At 38.7% G+C, this 21,700-nt stretch overlaps 1 protein-coding gene and 1 long non-coding RNA gene across 3 annotated transcripts in view; one reads left to right on the plus strand and one right to left on the minus strand.

Annotated features, from left to right (window-relative positions):
• Nucleotides 1-21,700, plus strand: part of TNFSF4 (TNF superfamily member 4) — a 189,229-nt gene that overhangs the window by 118,067 nt on the left and 49,462 nt on the right. The gene's annotated exons all lie outside the window — the stretch shown is intronic.
• The window catches only part of LOC147572690 (uncharacterized), a 471,113-nt gene continuing 456,373 nt past the window's right edge, over nt 6,961-21,700 (minus strand). For both annotated transcript variants that reach the window (XR_015245842.1, XR_015245843.1), the window contains exon 5: nt 6,961-7,104. This is a non-coding gene — a long non-coding RNA (uncharacterized LOC147572690). The remainder of the gene's footprint in view (nt 7,105-21,700) is intronic.

The raw sequence follows: 21,700 nt of genomic DNA on the forward strand, positions 1-21,700 counted from the left end.
TCACTATGTTGTACATCTGAAACTAATGTAATGGGTACAGGTAATGTGAAATTTGTGTGTCAATTGTATTTCAGTTAAAAAAGAAATCACAAAACTGATTTTATCGATTTTTTTTACAACCAATTGAGATGCTTTTATTGTTTTACTTATTCAATATGATGATATTATTATCAACCACACTGTTGTAAGATTTGAATGCGTGTGTGTGTGTGTGTGTGTGTGTGTGTGTATAAAGGTCTTATAACTATGTGCTCTGCTACCTTAATAAATTACAGATCCATCCTTACATTCCTGGAATTAAGCCCAGGAGGCACTGTTAACCTGTGCCCAATGGTTGATGCATGTCCCAGTGGAAGAGGAGGGTCCACAACAATCAAAATCACTTTTCTCCCAACAACTGAAAATGCTTTTTTTCAGGAACACAACGTGTGCCCTTGGAATTGTAATTCTTGTGCATAATTCTCTCCTCTCTCCTAGAAAACACTGGTAATAAGAGATCTGCAAGTGTTTACAATTGAACGGATGTGGTCTTATCTCATCAGTCAGATGAGAATGGCCAACAGAATGGTATATTCAGAGAAGTGTGGAAACAAGAGGCGGGTTTGTTTGGAGGCAATTCTCCACGGTGTTTTCACACATCTTGTGTCAGCTTTTGTTCTAGAATATTTTTTCTAGGATCATGTAGCACACAGCCTTCAAAACTAGAAATAGTGTCTTTCTCAGGGTCAGAGGGCAGATTTGCTTCTGGTCCAGCATAACGAAGATGGAATCTCTGTGTGGTGCAAAGCTTGGACACAACTGCTTGTAGCCCCTTAAAAGATTAGAAGTTTCCTAAGGTTGGGGTTCCTCAGCTGTGACAGCACCCAGTTATGTGGCTGTCCACACAAGCCCTGTCCCTCCCCACATGGCCTTGGGAACAAGGGGTGCAGATGTGAACATGGAGTACATGCTGCCCTCTGTGCCATGAGTACAAACTATCTAAACCCTTTGGGTTACTGTTTCCATCCCCACTAGACTTTGAAAGTGCAATAGTTCAGTTCAGCATGTGCACAACTGCTTGGGGTTGCTGAAGTCCTTGACAAGGGTTGGACAAATGACTCAAGGACAAAATGGTTAAAGTATATGAATAGGCAACTCACAGAAGGAGAAATCTAAACAAATAAAAAATAAAGATATTCTTTATTGAAAATGTATCAATAATGAGATACCATTTTCTTTTACTTATCAAATCTACTCAATTAAACAATATTTATAGTTAGTTTTGATGCTGGTAAGATGAGGAAAATGTTATCTTGTACATTGTCATTGGAAGGGTGAGTTCTTACTGTATTAATTTTCTATTGCTGTGTAACATTACCATCAAAACAACACAAGTGTGTTAGCTCACAGCGTCAATGGGTCAGAAATCCAGGGAGGGTGTGCTTGGATTCTCTGCTCAGAATCACACAGGGTTGAAATCAAAATGTCTGCTAGGGCCACAGCTCTTCTCTGGGCCTCCTTCCATCTCACTGGTTGTTGGCAGAATTTGTTTCCCTGCAGTTATGGGGACTGAGGCCCCCCATTTCTTTGCTGGCTGTCAGCCACAGGTTGACATAATCAGGAAATCTACAATATTCTGAGTACTGGGGATTATTACAGGTGTATGTGGAGGAGGAGGAGGTCATCCTACAAATCTTCCTACTGTAGTTACTGTAATTTGGGAAAGTAATCTGGCACTATCTTTTGTAATGAAACATGCATATACATTTTAATTCTGCATTCCTATTTTTATAACTCCACTTTTTACAAATAAGTACATCAACCTATAGGATAAAAGGCCAAAGATATTTATTACATCGTATGCAATGACCCCAAGTTGGAAACTCATTCTTCAACAAAAGGAGACAGGTTGAATAAATTATGAATTATCTATAGCATTTTTAATATGAATAACTTAGATCCTTTTCTGTTGATAGTGGATTAATCAACGTCTATGTTTTTTGTAATTGGTTGACTCTTATCCCCATAACATTAATCAAATAATTATTCTCAATGATTAGAAATGCCACTTTTATGATATATTAAATTCTTGTATATATTTCTGAAAATTCCATTCTACTCCATTGGTAGCTCTGACTGATACAAAATCCCATTAACTAGAGCATGTCCCACAGTGTGGATGAGCAATTATTATTACATTTACAATCTAGTAGATATTTTGTTTCCATAATTGGATGGACCTACGGGTATGTGGAGCAGGAATCATCATTTGCCATATGTGCTGTACCTATTTGAGGGAGAAGTGCACAATAACTTTTTATTTTATTCATCACTGAAGTACCTTGTTATGGAGAAGTTATGTTTTTGTTAGTTTTGGATGATTTCATAAACCATAATATAGCCTGGTAGAGGTGCATCAGAATATGTAATTCCAGGATACCTACTGGGTTTGTAACAAGAGTAGGTGTTGCCCTGCTAAATAAAGGAGATTAGGTCCAAGTTCTACTCCACACCTTATATTTTTTGCAGAGAATAGTTGATCAATATTATGACTCTTGATCTTAATTTATGTTAAAGGAAATATTGAAAACTGTGTATGCAATAGATAACAGTCACTGAATGTGTACCTTTTCAGTGCTTTGTAAATAAATGGATAGCATGTGCATGTAAAACTGCTCTACATCAGGAACATTAGATATGGAAAGTAAAAGTGCCTGGTTGAGTTTTTAAAATAACAGCTGAATTGAAAACATTTCTTAATGTCACAGTGGTAATAAGTAATGTCAGTTTCACTGATTCCATATGATGTGAACTACCATTAAGTAGTTCCTGGATCCCTCTAATTTAAGAAACACTCACCAGACACATGGGGTAGACAATAAATAGTAGTTCTGATTATATTATTTTTGAGTGGTCCCCAAATGTTTTGCATTGTGATAGATACTAGGAATGTAAAAATAAATATGACACTCACAGAGATTCGAGTCTAGAAAAGGGAGTAAGGCACACAACATGATCATATAAATGCCGAGGGATTGCCATGCTAGAGGAACAAAGAAAGGCATCCAGTTCAATTTAGATGGGGCTGAGAAAGCTCTCCTCTAGGAAAGATATTTGAACAGAATATTAAAAGAAGAGTGATAATAGAAACTGTTATTTTTTGTTGAGGGCTGATTCATGTACTCCATATACTTAGAAGCCAGACAAGCAGGTGCCCATTCTATTTTGAGATACTCAACCAAGACTCCCACCAGGTAGGAGGCCACAGTATTTTTCTACAAAGTTGGGCTATATTTTCCTGGTGAAATATGTATACCCTCCTTGAAGTAATTGGCCTTGCTTTCTTAAGCTGTAGTTTTGCAAAAGCTATTCCTGCTCTCTTCAATACTCTTTACTAAATCATGCATTGGACTAATTCATACCTTTCAAATACTCAACTTGTATCACTTCCATCTTAGAAGAATTTCCCATTATCCTAGCTCGAATTAGATATTATCTTTCCATATTCCTCCTACTCCTGCATACTTTTTTCATTTATATATATTATATATATACATATATATGTATAAGATATAACTATATATTATATATTTATATATTATGTATTATATATTATATATGTATTTTATATATGTATTATATATATGTATTATATATGTATGTATATATATGTATATATTATGTATTTTTTATATACATATATAACGTAACTGACATCAAAAGCCCACAATTTAGCAGGAGAAACAAATATACAATATCTTCTAGGCAAGAGCTATAAAGATTACATCAAAGTTTTGTAGTAGCACAAGGTAAAAGCTGATCAGTTCTGTGGGGTTCTTAGAAAGTTTTAAGCAGGAGGTTAACAGTTGAATTGGTTCCTGAAGGAAAATTAAGAGTTTTCTGGAGGGACAAAGCAGACAAAGATGGTTCAGTTGAAGCAAATATCATGTTCAAAAGCATGAATAGCCAGTTGGGCATCTGGAGAACTAAAGCTAGTTCAGTATATCAATGAAGAATGAGAGAGAAGAGGACCACCCGTGAGGGATAAAGCTAGAAGAACTGGTAGGAGAAGGGGGCCTTGTCTACCGGGTTAAACAGCTTATACATTATCCCAAAGGCACTGAGGAGTTAAGGTTTAGAGGAGTTTTTTTGATTTTTATGATTTTTATGTTTACATAAAATTTTATGATTTTATGATTTTTTTTTATGATTTTTTATCATAAAAATTTTTATGATTACATTTTGCCATTTAGAAATGGTTTTTATGATTACATTTGCCATTTAGAAAGATGACTTCTGCAATAGAGAGGATGGAGTAGAGGAGAAGTTATTAGGGACAGAAAGGAGACTATTACCACAAAAGTAAATTAAAACAATGAAGAGTAATAGAAAAGGAACAAGCAAGAAAATTTAGTGGAAAAAACCCTCATTCCCAGTTGAAACTAAAAGTATCAAATACCTAGAAAACTATCCAAAGAAAACAAGGAAGAAATGACCATCCGACAAAATACACCATATTTCTAATTAGAGAATCTCAATAGTAAAGATGTCAATTACATTTAATTTTTTTTTGTAAATTACATTATAAATTTTTTTTGTAAATTACATTATAAAATTGTAAATTACATTATAAAATTACATCAAAAAATTTATGATATCATAAAGCAAGTTACAGCAGAGTTTTTTGAACTTGACAATATGAATCTACATTTGGAGGAATAAATAATAATCAATGAAGTTTTGAAAAGAAAAACACAGACTCAAACTATCACATATTAAAAAATTAACATGAAAATAAAATACAGGTACTGGCATACAAAACTAAACAGAAAACTGAAAAGCAGATTCAAACATATAAAAGAAAACAGCATGCAATAAAAGTGGCAATTCAAACCAATGGAGATTGGTGAGACAACTAATTAGTCATTGGAGGGAAAATGGATTTTAACCTCTACTTCACTCCCTTCATAATTAGAATATTCTAGAAGAATTAAAGATAGAGTTTTTTTACCACACACACAAAAAATCTGAAATCATGAAAGTATTAGAAGAAAACAATACAAAATATTTATATAATCTTGGGAATAGTGAAGACTTCCCTAAGCAGAACATAAATGCAGAACTCATAAAGGAAAATATTCTGTCATGGGAGTCCACACAGCATTACGTCTGATCAAAAAACTTATTTTCACAGCAAATGAAGTGTGGCAATGGGCTCATGCTCATGGAATTTGGTAGTTTTATCATTTTCCCCACCATCCTGAAGCAGCTAGCTTGACAGAATAGTAGAATGGTTTTTCAAAGAACCAGTTACAGTGCTAGCCAGGTGACAGTGCCTTGCCAGACCGGGGCAAGGTTCTCTAGAAGACTTATATGTTATGAATCAGTGTCTAATACATGGTACTGTTTCTCCCACAGCCAAGCTTCACAGTCCAAGAATCAAGGGGTGGAAATGAGAGTTGCACTACTGTTACCTCACAACAGATAATAATGTTTTGCACTTCAGAGGGTACAGGAGGAGTATGTCTAGATTTAGCCCATCTCTTCATTGCTGTGGTCCCCCAAGATCCACTCATTTAATGGACCCAGATAGCTGCCTTAAATGAGTGCACCAGAAAACCTACTCATTGATTCTGATCACCTTCTAGTCCTGGAAGGTGGTTCTTCTGATGGGTATTGACATACCCTACTTTAAAGTACCCTCCAAATTACCACAGTAATTTTCACCCCATATGAGCAGCCCTTAGTAGCCAACTTTACCGTTGCTCTTCTGCCTGACCATATATATAGCCACATATTTGGTCACTGTTCGAGAGGCAATAAGATCCCCAACACAGGGGCAAACAGTGTGCCCTTCAGCCCACTACACTGATTTGTTTTACCTTCCTTGATCAGAGAGATGACCTTCCAAACAAAACGCTGGCCATTTGCTTTGGAACTGCCATCCATAAACCAAACAGCTATTTGTTGGTCATTTGATGGCTGTTTATAAGGTACTATCCAAGTGGTGATAGGGTCTGGCAGCTTTTAAGGTGGCTTCAAAGACAGCCCTAGGGGAAAGAGGCTCCCTGCTCATAGGTACCTCCTTGCAATCCCCTTGTAGTATGTTGCAGAAATAAACTATTTCTGTTTTATTATGGAACTCTTCTGGGCACTGCTATCTCCATTAGAACTGTTCTCTCTGCCAGAGAGAGGGGCAAAGAAGGCAGAGGGCCATGAGGAAGACTCCCTGGGGGAAGGCCCTGCATGTATCTGGCAAAATGGACTGACTCCAGTAACCCCAAAAGGCTAAAAATGGGTCCAGACAGGAATAGACAGTCTGGACTAAGCTTTGCATACCTGATAGTAGATGTAAATGCTAAAAGTACAATAAAATGACCACAACAGAAAATGTTGCAACAATTTGGACCACTGAGTCACAATTCTTCAGACTAAGGAACATTTCACAGTCCATATTGTCCAACAATGGCAGAGAGAGCTCTTCCTCATAAAAGAGTATGGGAGGGGTGCCTGCGTGGCTCAATCAGTTAAGCATCCAACTCCCACTCTTGGTTTTGGCTCAGGTCATGATCTTATGGTTCATGAGACCCCTGAGTCAGGCTCTGTGCTGACAGCATGGAGCCTGATCAGGATTCTCTCTCTCCCTCTTTCTTTCTCTCTCTCTCTGCCCTTCACCTCCCGTCTCTTTCTCTCAAAATAAATAAATAAACATTAAAAAAAATAAAAGAGGGGCGCCTGGGTGGCGCAGTCGGTTGAGCGTCCGACTTCAGCCAGGTCACGATCTCGCGGTCCGTGAGTTCGAGCCCCGCGTCAGGCTCTGGGCTGATGGCTCAGAGCCTGGAGCCTGTTTCCAATTCTGTGTCTCCCTCTCTCTCTGCCCCTCCCCCGTTCATGCTCTGTCTCTCTCTATCCCAAAAATAAATAAACGTTGAAAAAAAATTTTTTTTAAAAAATAAAATAGAATTGGAATGGGTAGCTGGAACAGTGGTTGTCTAAAACCAATGGGAGGAGATATAGACATAAAGGGCTGGCTTACGTACCTTCATGAGTGCGTGCTCTCATTCAATATGAAGGGGGCCAACGGAAGGTTCCCACTACACAAATTATTCTTCTTTTCTGGTGTATCTGGGGAAAAGGAGGAGGAGAAGAAGGATGGTATGACAATGACTATATTTCTTCTTTCTTTCCCACATCATCTCAACTTTTCCTTTCCCTACTAACGCAGTGACCCTAGTATGAGGGATACCACTGCACGTGTTGGAAACACGGATGATTTGTAAGCAAGAAACTGTATCTTTAAACCTTTGGGTCAGAATTCCTAAGGGCTTGATGGGGTGGATTGTGCCTTAACCACATCTGGCAAAACTGATGCTGACAGTTAATGCAGCTGTACAACCTAGTGGTAGTTCATTCATTCTTTACTTCTGTAATCCTACCTTAAATGGATTGGAGTAGACTGAGGGGAGGTACTTGATAAAGGAGTATATCTGGCAACCTAAACCAGTCCAGTAGCTGAAACTAACATTCCTTACACATGCTAAACATTTCGGGTATAAATGGAGAGAAGGAGAGATAATTGCTAAGGGAAAATGAATGAACAGGTTACACGATAAGGGAATTCCAATGTATTACATTAACACTTGGAACGAGGCTCAGAACAAGGGATGATACTCTTCTAGCTCTGATACCAGATGCCTAAAAGGGTGATGCCATATATTTCTTAGACTACTTCTATTTTTTGAAAATGAGACAGTAACATGGAAGCCAGCAAACCCGAGTGGCCTTGCCCAGAGAGACATTTTGGTTATTTGATATGATGATGAATGGGCTAATTGCTAATTGTCACCAGTTAGGCGCTAAGACCTGACCTTTACTGCCCACCTGCTTGTACTCACCGACCTCTGTCCCAAGTCTTTCCTTAAGCTCTTTTTTTCAGCTTATCTCTTAACTCAGGGAAGTGGAAACTGAAACCACCACTCTAGCAATAGCAACTGCCCTGACAAGACCTCCCACTTGCCCAGACCATTCAGACCGGTTTGAGTTAAATCCCTGACTTGCGCCTGCACAGATGGACCATGCAGTGACCTCTAGAATGAATCACAACTACCTTTACCTCATTTTAATATACAATACTAAAATGAGCACAAGCCTCATTTACATAACATAAAATGTGTGTATAGGCATGTTTACATAAGGCATATGCATATGCACAGCCTTATGCCCACCTCTACATATGATTACAAGGCTTCCCTAAGTATTCTTCCTAACCCTAATAAAAGGAATCCATCCACCCTTGCTCGGGGAATCATGGCTTTGGAAGTTATTCCCTGTGATCTCCTTTGTTGCTGCCAATAAAGTTTACTTTGTGTGACAAGTCCACCTGGTATATCTGTGACTCACCAAGGAATTAACTCACATTGGTTCGGCTACATAACTACTTAGTGGGACTCCAATAACATGTCAGTATCTTTTTACTCTTATTTTTTGAGTTATATGTACCATATTTATGGTGTAACACTGAATCATTGGCAAGCTAATACTGATACTGGTGGTCAAAAGTACCGTGACATTGAGTCAAAAGCCTCCTGTACCTACCGCACATTGGCTATTCTAGATGTTACACATATAAAGAGAAGCATGGCCAAAGACCAGTGGGTGGCAAGTATAATAAAGAACTTGGTTGACTTTTCTCTCTGGTTCCTTGAGACACAGCCTCAAAATACTTGGAATTTCCTGAGTGATAGGAAAGTGTCTTTGCTATTTATGGTCAGCCCTGACAGTTTAACAGGCTGACTCTGGGTGGGCCCCTGTCGTCTGTGTTGTTGAGATGACTCAGGATGGGAGTCTGGACATGTGATTAGAGGGCTGGAGTTTTGAGCCACAGTGATATTAGCTAGGTCTCCAGAGAGGGAGGGTGGGGCTAGAAATTGAATTCAACAGATGATTCTAACAATGATGCCTAAGTAATGAAAACCCCATAAAAGTTTGGACACCAAAGCTTGAGTGTGCCTCCCTTGTTGGCAGTGTTCTGTTGATGTGTAAGGAAGGTAATGCTTCTCGACTCCACGAAGAGAGGGCAATGGAAGAGTTGAGTTTAGAACCCTCCCAGACCTCACTTTATGATTTGTATCCTTTTGCTAAAATAATACTTTAATAACAAATATACTGGCTTTCTGAAGTTCTTTGAATTGTTATAGTGAATTATTGAACCTAAGTGGATAGTGGGAACCCCCAAATTTTTAGACAGTTGGTCAGAAGTGAGGGAGGCCTGGGGATCACCGCAACTTGCAGCCACTGTCTGAAATGAGGGCATTCTTGTGAGTGACAGTGTCCTTTACCTGAGAAGTTTGACCCAACTCCAGGTAGTTGATGACAGAAGTCATTGCAATGCTCTCCCCACCCCCCAAATTAATCCTGGTTAAGAATATTAATAAATTATTTTCTAAAATTCCTGTCAATATAGATGCTGAATGTCTAAAACTACAATTATGCTGAAAATGGGAGTGAAACATGAGGGACTAGATTAACATCCGAATACCTACCATGCAGCATTTGGAGTTTTATGAATTTACTTATGCTGAAGTTAAAGTGGGGTAATCAGTGCATAGGTTCAATTAGACTGGATCAATACCTTTGGGAGATAGTTCTTTCTCAGGTGTCTAAAGCAGAAAGTTCATATAGTGCCTTCTCCAGGGGAGAGGAAAATCTGGGCTTATCTTATCACATCAGTCACATCATCAATGAGTTCAAAAGCGATCTAAAGAACAAGCATCCAAGAAGATGATTTTAATCTCTTTTCCTTATCCACCAAAAGCTTCAATGTTACCTAAAATTACATTTGGAATCTGTTTATATTTGAAATGTATCAGAATACTACTTTGAAGGGCTATGAACTCAAGAGTAAGGAATGTGTTTAAACACTTGAGCGCCCTTTAGAGGAAAGTATGTGGCTAAAAATAGAGCAGGAGGAATGGCCTGTCCACCCACTTCAAAGGGTCTTCCCTGATAGATAAGGAAAGTTTTTTGGTAGAATGACAGGCTAATGCAGTAAGAGATGGAAGCCACATCCTTTCTTCATTCTCTCCAAGTTTAGTATTCTTTCCAAGGTCAGGATTTAAAGGGTATGACGTTTCTCAATTTGACCCTCTCTGTTCTATGGACAGAATTGTGTTTCTCAATTTGACCCTCTCTCTTCTATGGACATAACTGTGTTCCCCTAAAGTGCGTATGTTGAAGCTCTAACTCCCAACATGATGGTATTTCAAGATGAGGCCTCTGGGAGACAATTAGGTTTAGATGAAATCATGAGGGTGGGGTCCTTATGATGGGATTAGTGCCCTTATAAGAAGAGGAAAAGACACACAGTGCTCTCTCCCTGCCATGTGAGGACACAGTAAGAAGGCTGCTGTCTATAAGCCAGGAAGAGGGCTCCTACCAGAAACTGAATTGGCCAGCACCTTGATCATGAACTCCCCAGTCTCCAGAACTATGAGACTAAATTTCGGTTGTTTAAGCCAGCCAGTCTATGGTATTTTGTTATAGCAGCCCAAGCAAACTGAGACAATGGTTTATAGCAATTTTGCTCAGCATCTGCTCAGCATCTTTTAAATATTAGTGTTTTTAAGTTTGTGTGCTTCTTTCAGTCATAGATATGTTGATAGGCAATTAAGGCAAAGTCAGGCACTGTTATTTTTCTATTATTTAAACTCAGAAGTTCAGCCTTGATATTTTTGGCTTAACTTCCCTTATCTTTTTCAAGGCTGAATGGCAAACAACTATCCTTTTTACAATTTCTTCTCTCTTAAACAAAACAAAACAAAAAACAAAACAAAACAAAATAAAACAATACTGCCTGGGTGGCTCAGTTGGTTAAGGGACTGACTCTTGGTTTTGGCTCAGGTCATGATCCCATGGTTCTTGAGTTTGAGACCCACGTGGGGCTCTGCACGGACAGTACGGAGGCTGCTTGGCATTTTCTCTCTCTCCCTCTCGCTCTCTGCCCCTCCTTTGCACACTCTCTCTCTCAAAATGAACAAATAAACTTAAAAACAACAATAACAACAACCTTCCCCCTCAATGTGAGGATGGGGACCTAGGAGGCAGATAAAACCTGATAGATGATGAAGGTGGAGCAACACAAGGCAAAGAAACATTAGGTTAAGTCCTAAGCCTAGTGCAGAACTCCAAGCGGTTTCAATGGAGCCATGAAGGACTCCTCTTTGCTCTGCTAATATGTGCACATTTAGCCAACAGCATAAATTACTTGTCTCCTCCAAAAAAAACCCCAAGTGCAGGTCTTACTCTCTTTCCCCCTCGCTTTCCAAGGAAGAGAAGCCAAAATAGGCCACAGCCACATTATAACAGTATTAACTTGGCAATGTGGTGCCATCTCATATCAAATAACCAGTAAAATCCTAAACTTAAACCCAAGCGATTCTTCTTGGGGTCGCGAAAGAAAGCAGGTAAGAGAAGGAGAGTGCAGCTCCCCCTAGAGGTTAGCAATAACATTCCTGTAAAGTAGGTTTTCTGTTACAAATTGACTCTTGCTTTCTCATATAGCTAAACTTCCCCGCATCCATCATATTGCCAAACTCTGTTCAAGAATTTGAGGGGCATTATGGTAATCAACAGATTGAAAAGAAAGCATATAGATAGCACAGGGACTAAAAAAGGCACGAAGAAACACTGGGGCTTTAGTCCGTTCTTTGTTATACTTGTTACAAGCCTCCTATTGTGGACATGAGTATTGAGGTCCAATCGATCTTAATCAGCAATATCAATCAGACATGACCACGCGAGTTGCTTGAAAAGGAGAAATGCTAATCTTACCTCCCTTCCCAACCTCCCCTCAGACCAATTAATCAGAATTTCTAGAGGCGGGACCTAGGCATTAGTACCTAAAAAAATTTCTCAGGGGATTCTAATGTGCAGCCAAGTTTGAGAATCAGTATACTGGGGTATACATGTGCTGGTCAAACCTACTTTCTTCTTTCTGAGCCCCGTGTTTCTTCTTCGTTTATATTTTATGTTTTCATTTTCTGTGGTTCCATTTTGTTGCTGGCAGTTCCTCTTTTGATCTTTGTATTTTAATTTTATCAATCTTATTTTCCTCTTGAATATTTCTTTTCAACCTCTGTTCAAAAGATGCTTCAACTGCATTTAATAAACTCAAGATATTCTAGGTTTGTCCCATCAGTCTTGATCTGGTAATTCCTACTCCTCCAGGACCACGGACCTTGTTTATGAGAAATAAGGTAGAAATCTATATCCAGGCACATGGCCTCACATAAAGAATTTGAATGCTGATGATTTTCCTGCACTCATCATACTTTGTCTTAGAGTTGCCTTTGCATTACACTCATTTAGAACTTGATGCTTTAATCATCAAAGAGGTCTAATGCAGAAAGTCATCCAAACATCTAAACCCTAAAGCCTCCATGTCCTGTTTTATATGTCATTTTCAAAACAGCTAGGAAAATGGAACTGATGACTACATACTGATTTGTTGGCTACTGCATCCACTTTCTCCTACAACTAATGTTTAGCCATGACCCACAAAGAGTAATTTGGAAGCTTTTGAGAAAACTCAGCTTACTTTAGCTTATGTGCTTGATTCGGCTTAAACAGGAAAACCCCATAATGCCAGAGAAGCTTGTCTAATTGTCTTCCCAGGACAGGTTGAGGGCAAAACCAGAAGCTGATGCATCTTGGCTTCATCACTTCATCCAGCAGAGACTTCATCCAGCTCTCTCTTACCAGACAAGAACGAGATGGGAAGCAGTTGCGAGGTCCTGATGTTTTCGCTGAAATTTATGTTTGTGCTAGATAGGCCAAATTGCAGGGCCCGAGTCCTCCTCATTCCTCCCCCTCTCCAAGCCTCAACTTTAATTTTTTGAATACTCATACTCCTAAGTATCCTATGAGAACCTTTTGCCAGCATGGTGAAAGGTAGTAACTGATCAGCTATGGATCCCTATTATTCTGGCTTCTGCTGATACTCTTCTTTCATATGCCCTTCTTATTCCATTCTTTTGTAAGTGAATTCGTTTACTTATGTTTCAGGATCCTTGCTCTTGACCTCTTTCTCAGACAAGTGGAGATCACTGGGCTGAGCTCTTATATTTGGAATGGATATGACGACTATACAGGTGTAGAACTTCAATTAAAAAAAAAAAGGTCTAATAGATGAACACCGAGGAAGATCTGGATGTGAGGGGAGATAGGAAATATAAGGTCCACGTGAGCAAGGAAACAGCAAGACATTGGTTAAAATTGAAGGGTTGGTAAAAAAACAAAAACAAAAACAAAAAAACTAGCAAGACAGAGTGAGTGGGTTCAAGAGAAAAAACTTGGACATATTTCCAAATGCAAGGAAGTGTAGGGGATGGGAGTCTTAAAGTTGCCCATGGTTAAAGCCACGGAAGAGAAGCTTGAACGATTCCTAGGAAGTTCAGAAACTTATCCTGCTGGAGGTGAGCTGGTGATCATTTCATCTGCAACTTCTAACATATGTTTTAAGCCAAACCTCTATCAAAAATTTCAGTGGAGGTTTTGTACTTCTGAAGTGTTCTATGAAGTCCCAGTTGTTAAACTGGGGAATTCTGTCTTGGTCTTGTTCTGATCAGGGTTCTCTCTGGTGCCCGAGTTGCCGCTTTCTCTCAGTGTTCATTGCTGGTCTGCTCACAGTGATGGAGCATGCACCCTACCCTGGTGGGAAGTGATGCTTCCTGATTGGGTCCGGGCCGTCTTGCGGTACACAGAAATACAGAAGTTGAGATACTTCCTGTGCAAGACAAATAATCATTCTTTCAACTTAGACCCAGGGAAGGGGTGCAGTGTGTTTTTAACCATTTAGTGCTAGGTATTATATAGATAATTATCCCAAAAAGAAGAGAAAAATGGAAAGTTCCACACTGGAAGGGCTCCTTAAGTAATTACTTATATTTAATTTCAATGAGCAATTTTATATTTTAACAATTTCAACAATCTCAACTTCAAATCTCTAATTAGATTTCTGTGAAGACTGTATGAGGATATATCAAGAGATCCATAATGAAGCTGTTGGAACCTTAGGCTAGCATTCCTCCAACATGATTAACAACTGGATTTATCATCCTTTAAGACAGGACTTCAGAGACCTTTTTATTTCTTCTTTATCTTCCTTCCTCCATCCCTCCCTCTTATTCTTTTGAATATTTCTTTTCTATCATCAGAGCTAAGGACTGAAAGTATCACAGAAAGTAGCCAAAACTGAACTTTGGCAGAGATGCCGCTATAAACATTAAAAACTTTGACTTTGCTAGCCAACAGAAATCTGTCTAAAATTCAAGAGTCACACAATAATAAGGCATTTATCTTGTTCTCTGGTTGTAATTCTCCACCTTCGAGAAAGGACTTCAATAATGGAAAGGTTCCTATGCTTCTTTCCAGGGAAAACACGTTGCCAGATGGGGTAGGCTTAAGTCCTTTTAATGTAAATTGGACAAGACAGGGACTTTATCCCTAATCATTGATTCTTTCAAAGTAGTGCTACTTTAATAACAACAAAAATAATAAATTATAACCAAAAGAGCTAACATTAATTGATTATTTCTTATGTCTTGGACACTCTGCTATGTACTTTACATGTATTTTTTTTCTCTCTCTTTTTTAAATGTTTGTTTATTTGGAGAGAGAGACAGAGAGAGCACAAGTGGGGGAGGGGCAGAGAGAGAGGGAGAGAGAATCCCAAGCAGGCTCTGTGCTGTCAGTGCAAAGCCTGACATGGGGCTCTATCCCACGAACTGTGAGATCATGACTTGAGCCGAAATCAAGAGTCAGATGCTCAAAACCAAGTGAGCCACCCAGGTGCCCCCTATTTTCTGTTTTAATCTTCAAAATAATGCTATGGGATAGAGACTATTCTCATCTTTGTTGTAAGTATAAGGGCAATAAAGCTTAGAGAGATTAAGTAATTAGTGCAGGTCACACAGCTGTAAGAGCTGGAACTGTGACTCAAGACCAGGTGTTTATTATCAACTTCCCATTTAGACCATCTTGAGGAACAACCTGGGTCAGGCTTTCCCACATGTGTAATATCCCATTAATTCTATAATTAGGTATTGAGTACCTTCTACATGGCAGGCACTTTTGTAGAAAATGGGGGTCCAATAATGAACGACATCTGTCTCTGCCTTCAAGGAGTTCGTAGATTAATTCAATTTATCCCCACTGTGTTCTATAACTAAATTCCTCTTCAGATCTCTTGTTGAGCAATTAAATGCAAGTGGAAACTCAGATGCCTGTAAGGAATCTGCAGTTAACTTACATGGTGTGAAGTATGCTAGGTGAATGTAGAATTCTGGGAGCAGATCTGCTTATATTTTGACCAAGACTTACACATCTGGTTAGTATTTGCCATTTTAAACACCCAGCAGCTCTATAAAGTCTTGGACCCACTTTGTGCCTTCCCTCTCAATGGTTTCCAAACCTGAGCTTGTTACAACAGTTAAAACAGAATGCTTAACACCAATCTCCACCCCCGAGTTTCTGATTCAGTGAGTCTTTGGGGGAACCTCAGAATTTGCATTTCTGAAAAGTTACCTGGTGATATGGATGATGCTGGTGTAGGGATCATACTCTGAAAACCTGTTGGATCATCTAGGCATAATTTTAGTCTTCTTATTATGTTATGAAATAATTCTGTCCGGTGGTATCCCTGAGTTTAGTCTCTCAACAGACATTGATCTCAATCTACTTTTCTCTCTTCCATTCTTCAAAGATATTTATAGAGATCTTTGTTAAGAAACTGGAGATGCTGAAGTGAATAAGACCCTGTGGTTGGGGCCTTTGTTTATATACAAAACTACTTTGTATATATAAGACAAAAATTTCTATCTCTTAACCTCTATCTCCATATTTACTTTCAGTTGTAACCCATCAAACTTTTTTTTTAAAATGTTTTTATTTATTTTTGAGACAGAGTATGAGCAGGGGAGGGGCAGAGAGAGGGGGAGACACAGAATCTGAAGCAGGCTCCAGGCTCTGAGCTGTTAGCACAGAGCCTGACGCAGGGCTCGAACTCACCTACCGTGAGATCATGACCTGAGCCGAAGTCGGACGCTCAACCGACTGAGCCACCCAGGCGCCCCCATCAAACGTTTTAAATAAGCATATTCTCTCTAATGGTTACTGTTTGTTTCAAGATGATCAACTAAATAAAAATTAAATTTAAAAATCATTAAGTTTGAATAATGTGCTAAAATGGTCAAAATTAGTTAAATCCTTTAAAGTTTTCATAAGACAAAGAAATACAAAATATCTATCAAGCAAATTGAAATAGTGATCTCAACTTAGCCCTCAGATGCCGTATACATAGAATAGTTAGATATTGAATGGTTATCATCCATATTGATGAAAAGGGAATTGCCATATATGGATCATTAAATTTTGAATGCTTAGAATATAATTAAGGACACTCTGCACAAATTTTATTTTTTTTTAATATACAAGAATTGGATGATTTGATGATTTAGGAGTTTCAGGATCCCATAATGCCTATGAGTCATTAGTATGACCACTGCCACCACTGCCACCACCACCCAACATTTACTGGGTACTTAGCGTGTGTCAAACACTGTACTTAGTGCTAATTACGCATTATCTCTTGCCCCTCCCAAAATCTGTGAAGCAGGTACTATTATTGTCTCCATTCTAAGGCTTAAGAACATTTAGCACTAAGCATTGGTACTAACTGTTGATGTTATTGCCAAGGGAAGGAAGCTTTGGTGTCCAGGTGCACAAGCTTTGACTTCAGGGGAGGGGGTGTATTGTGAAATGAGTGGGTAGACAGGCTACTTCCCAGAAGTCACGAGTGCTCTGCCCAAGTCCTCCCACTGACTTTAAAACCCAGCTGAGCTTTGCCCTTTTCTTGTGTCGTGCAGGAAGGATGTGGCATTGCTACAAGAGTGATATCACAAGGAACAGGACACACAGTCCATCCAAAGGCACCAAGAGTATGGTATGCCATTTTGGAGAAATTGAATGGACAATTTTTTCTTTGGATAGTTCCCTCAACCTTGCATTTTGATAATGTGAGGGATGTCCTTAGAGATTAACAAAGACCCTTTCCTTGATATGTAGATAAAATTTCAGTACTCACAAGTCTTCTTGCTGCTTTAAAACGCATCTCAATTTTGGTATGTCCAAAACTGAACTTAACCATCTTCCAGCCCCTGCAAACATGTGCCACACCTCTCCAGTGTTTAACACCTTGAGGAAGGGCCCTGTCATGCACACGACTGTCCAAACCAGAAACCTATCCTTCATTCTGGTTTCCTCCCAGTCAGTCCCTCATCCCAGTCCAATTAATCAAGTTTACTTCCTGAAAGACTCTTTTCCCACCAATCTACCATTCTTGCCTTCTTTCCTTCTTGTTTGCTACTCTCTCATCTTTTATTAATGTTGTTGTCAAAGTGATTCTTCTAAAACTGCAATTATTATGTCATGTTCTCCCTTAAACACCCTACACCAGCTTTCCACTGCTATTAATATAAGCTCCAAATTTTGTAATGTGGCTTACAAAATGCTCCACGACTGGCCTCTACCTACCTCTCCTGTTTGTCTCTGACCACTTAGACACCAACCACGATGAATTTGTTTTTGCCTCTTGAGAGGGCCACACACTATCACCTGTCTGAGCCTTTTATATGCTGTTTTCTCTATCTGAAACACTTTCCCTTCAATTCCTATTCACACTTCTGACATCAACTTAAATAATCCTTTCTCCAGGAAGCTTTTTACTCTTCCACATTAAGGAAGATATGGATACTATATATATCTTGAACTTCTCTAACAAAACACTTGTTCACTTTATTATAAGTTCTTGTTTAATAGTCTACCTTGTCTGCTAGCCTGTAGGCTCAGAGATGGCAAGAACCACATCTAGTTTTTCATAAGTGTATCACAGGGCTTGGCATATAGTAGGGGCAAAATAAATAGCTATTTCATTAATTGATTTAATGAAAGACTTAAGTAGGAGCAAGTATTGTATAGTCTTGTACCTTCCTAAGTCACTGAAAACATATATATAGTATTTTTACCTTTGGTTTTCTATCACCCTTTGCTTTTCTTATTGGTTTTAAAAACACAAAAGCAAAAAAATTCCTGATGGAGTCAGAGGTGTCTGAAGCCTTGGTTTATCTCTAGGTAAAACTGTGAAATGAAGAAAAAATGAATTTAGTGGTCCCTACTGTCAGGTGGCTGAGGTTCCAGTTTTGTTACCTTCTGCTCAATTCTCTCAACTGAGAATCTTGGTAGGCTCAGTTTCCCCTAGAATTTGCATTTTTTCCTATTAATATTTGAAAAATCCCACTAAAATTCACCTCAGCTGCATCCTTTCCCTCCGTTCTCCTCCAGAACACACTCTATATTCTGTTTTATCATGGATCCATTGAATCAAAGGAAGGAACCTCAGCCAATATCTAGTCTACCTAACTAACTTATACTTTAATTTCTGCTTTTCATTTCCATGTTAAGAGTTATCCACAACCAGTGGCAAAAATACTCAGTGACAAGGAACTCCCAACCTCTGAAGGCTATCCATACAGATGGTACTAATTGGTCAGAAGCCCCTGTGGAAGGGAGGGAGGAGACATGCCTGGAAGGGAGGAGACATGTGGGTTCATTGTCAGTGTAAACTTTGAAGGAGTTTATCCATCTTTTTCTGAGATCAGACTTTGTACAAAATAAGAGGCGATAACATTTAAGGTACTGGGAAATAGAGGTTGCAAAGTTGTATTATTAATTATTATTATTTTCACATACTTTATCATAGGTGGCAATTAGGTTTTGGGAGAGTAAAAAGGATTTTTGCAATTTAATACCTCAATATTTGTGTTCACAAATGGATTAAAATATTTTATGTCAATGGTATTGCTAAATATATTCAGCAAATTTATGTTCCACTTTTCTTAAGAAATTCTTAAGAATTTGTCATTTTGCACATAGGTCAATGGAACAGAATAGAAATCCCAGAAATAAACCCACAATTATATGATTAATTAATCTTTGACAAAGCCGGAAAAAATATCCAATGGGAAAAAGACAGTCTCTTCAACAAATGATGTTGGGAAAACTGGACAGCTACATGCAAAAGAATGAAACTGAAGCACTTTCTTACACCATCACAAAAATAAACTCAAAATGGGGCTGGGTAGCTCAGTTGGTTAAGAGTCCAACTCCAGCTCAGGTCATAAACTCACGGCTTGTGGGTTCAAGCCCCACATCAGGCTCTGTGCTGACAGCTCAGAGCCTGGAGACTGCTCTGGATTCTGTGTCTCCCTCTCTCTCTGCCCCTCCCCTGCTCACGCTCTGTCTGTCTGTCTCTCAAAAATAAATAAAACATTAAAATTTTTTTAAAAAAACCTCAAAATGGATTAAAGGCCTAAATGTGGGACCTAAGATATGGAAGTCCCAGAAGAGAACAGAAGTAGTAATTTCTCTCACATTAGCTGTAGTAATATTTTTCTAAATGTGTCTCCTGAGGCAAGGGAAATAAAAGCAAAAATACACTATTGGGACACTGTTTTATCAAAATAAAAAAGCTTCTACACGGTGAAGGAAATAATCAACAAAACTAAAAGGCAACTGATGGAATGGGGGAAGATATTTGCAAATGACAAATCTAATAAAGGATTAGTATCCAAAATATACAACAGACTTGTCCAACTCAACATCCCCAAAACAAGTAATACAATTAAAAAATGGGCAGAAGACATGAACACATATTTCCCCCAAGAAGATAGATGACCAGCAGACACATGAAAAGATGTGCAACATCACTCATTATCAGGAAAATGCAAATCAAAACCACAATGAGATACCACCTCACACCTGTCAGAATGGCTAAAATGAACAACACAAGAAACAGTAATTGTTGGCAAGGATGTGGAGAAAGGGGAACCCTTCTTCACTGTTGGTGGCGATCCAAACTGGTGCAGCCACTGTGGAAAACAGTATGGAAGTTCCTCAGAAAGTTAAAAATGGAACTACTGTTTGATCTAGTAATTGCCCTACTGGGTATTTAGCCCTAAAGTATGAAAACGTTAAATCAAGGGGATACCCACACCTCTGTTTATCGCAGCATTATTTACAATAGCTAAACCATGAAAGCAGCAGCCCTAATGTCCATCAATTGATGAATGGAAAAAGAAGATTTGGTATGTATACACAATGGAGTATAATTTAACCATAAAAAGAATAAAATCTTACGATTAGCAACAACATGGATGGAGCTAGACAGTATAATGCTAAGTGAAATAAGTCAGTCAGAGAAAGACAAATACCATACAATTCCACTTCTATGTAGAATTTAAGAAACAAGACAAATAAGCAAAGGAAAAAAAGAGAGAGAGAGAAAGACAAACAAGAAACACACTCTTCCCTATAGAGAACAAACTGATGGCTACTAGAGGGGAGGGCGTTGGGGGAAGGGAGAAATAGGTGATGGGGATTAAGGAGTGCACTTGCTGAGATGGGACCTGGTGATGCATGGAAGTGTTGAATCACTATATTTTACACCGGAAACGAATATTAGACCGTATGTTAACTAATTGGAATTAAAATTAAAAGTAGAATTTGATATTTTGTTTGTAATAAACTGAACATTATGAATGATGAGAAGAGCAAGTAAATCCAGAATAATCTTTCCAAATGAAATATTATGCAAAACAATAAAAAATAAAAAAATACTGTCATCATCAACACTATGGATGAGAATCTTACTCTTCACCTAACCCAGTGGCTTCAAAACTTTTCAAAAGAAAGCTGATCTGTTTCTGTTTTTGCTTTTTAAATGAAATACTCTCATGCCAAAACTAAATAGAAAGTTAAAAGCAAAGCTGCCTTATTGAAGTTAGGTGGGACCCTCTAAGTTCTGTCCACTTGTTTTTAATTCCTCTCCTCTGTATGAATTGAGGGCTCTTTGGAAGTTAGTTTGAAAACTACTGATCTGATATAAATCATCATCAAACACATAAAATTAAGATCATGCCAGTTTTATCGTACTATATCAGATGCCCTTCTAAAGTAGCACAGGCAATGGGGCGCCTGGGTGGCGCAGTCGGTTAAGCGTCCGACTTTCAGCTCAGGTCACGATCTTGCTGGTCCGTGAGTTCGAGCCCCGCGTCAGGCTCTGGGCTGATGGCTCGGAGCCTGGAGCCTGTTTCCGATTCTGTGTCTCCCTCTCTCTCTGCCCCTCCCCCGTTCATGCTCTGTCTCTCTCTGTCCCAAAAATAAAAAAAATAAAAACAAAGAACAAAAAACAAAAACGTCGGAAAATAAAGTAGCACAGGCAAGAAAATATCCAGTCACACAGGAACATTCTATAAGCATGTATTCCTTACACACACACATATACACACATGTGATATAGACACACCTGCAAAAAGATATCAGAGCATGCTATTATAGTACAAAGCAACAGACATGTTGTGTACACATATCCAAGTATCACCTGGGCAGATGGGGGTCACCTTGACCCTTATGGAAAATTTCATATGCTCCTCAAGATTTCTACTGATTTCAGAGCTGATGATATCTGTATTTCAAAGCTCTTGCTTCAGTGGGATTAGCTAGATTTAAGAACCGTTGCACTGTCTAGCTGATATTTTCCCTCCTTCCTACCATGTCACACCAGACATGAGACTCATAGACATAATAAATACATAAGACATAATACCTA

This window comes from Puma concolor, chromosome E4 (assembly GCF_028749965.1).
Source record: "Puma concolor isolate L17-30 chromosome E4, mPumCon1.1.hap2, whole genome shotgun sequence".
In the NCBI taxonomy this organism is placed as follows: Eukaryota; Metazoa; Chordata; class Mammalia; order Carnivora; family Felidae; genus Puma; species Puma concolor.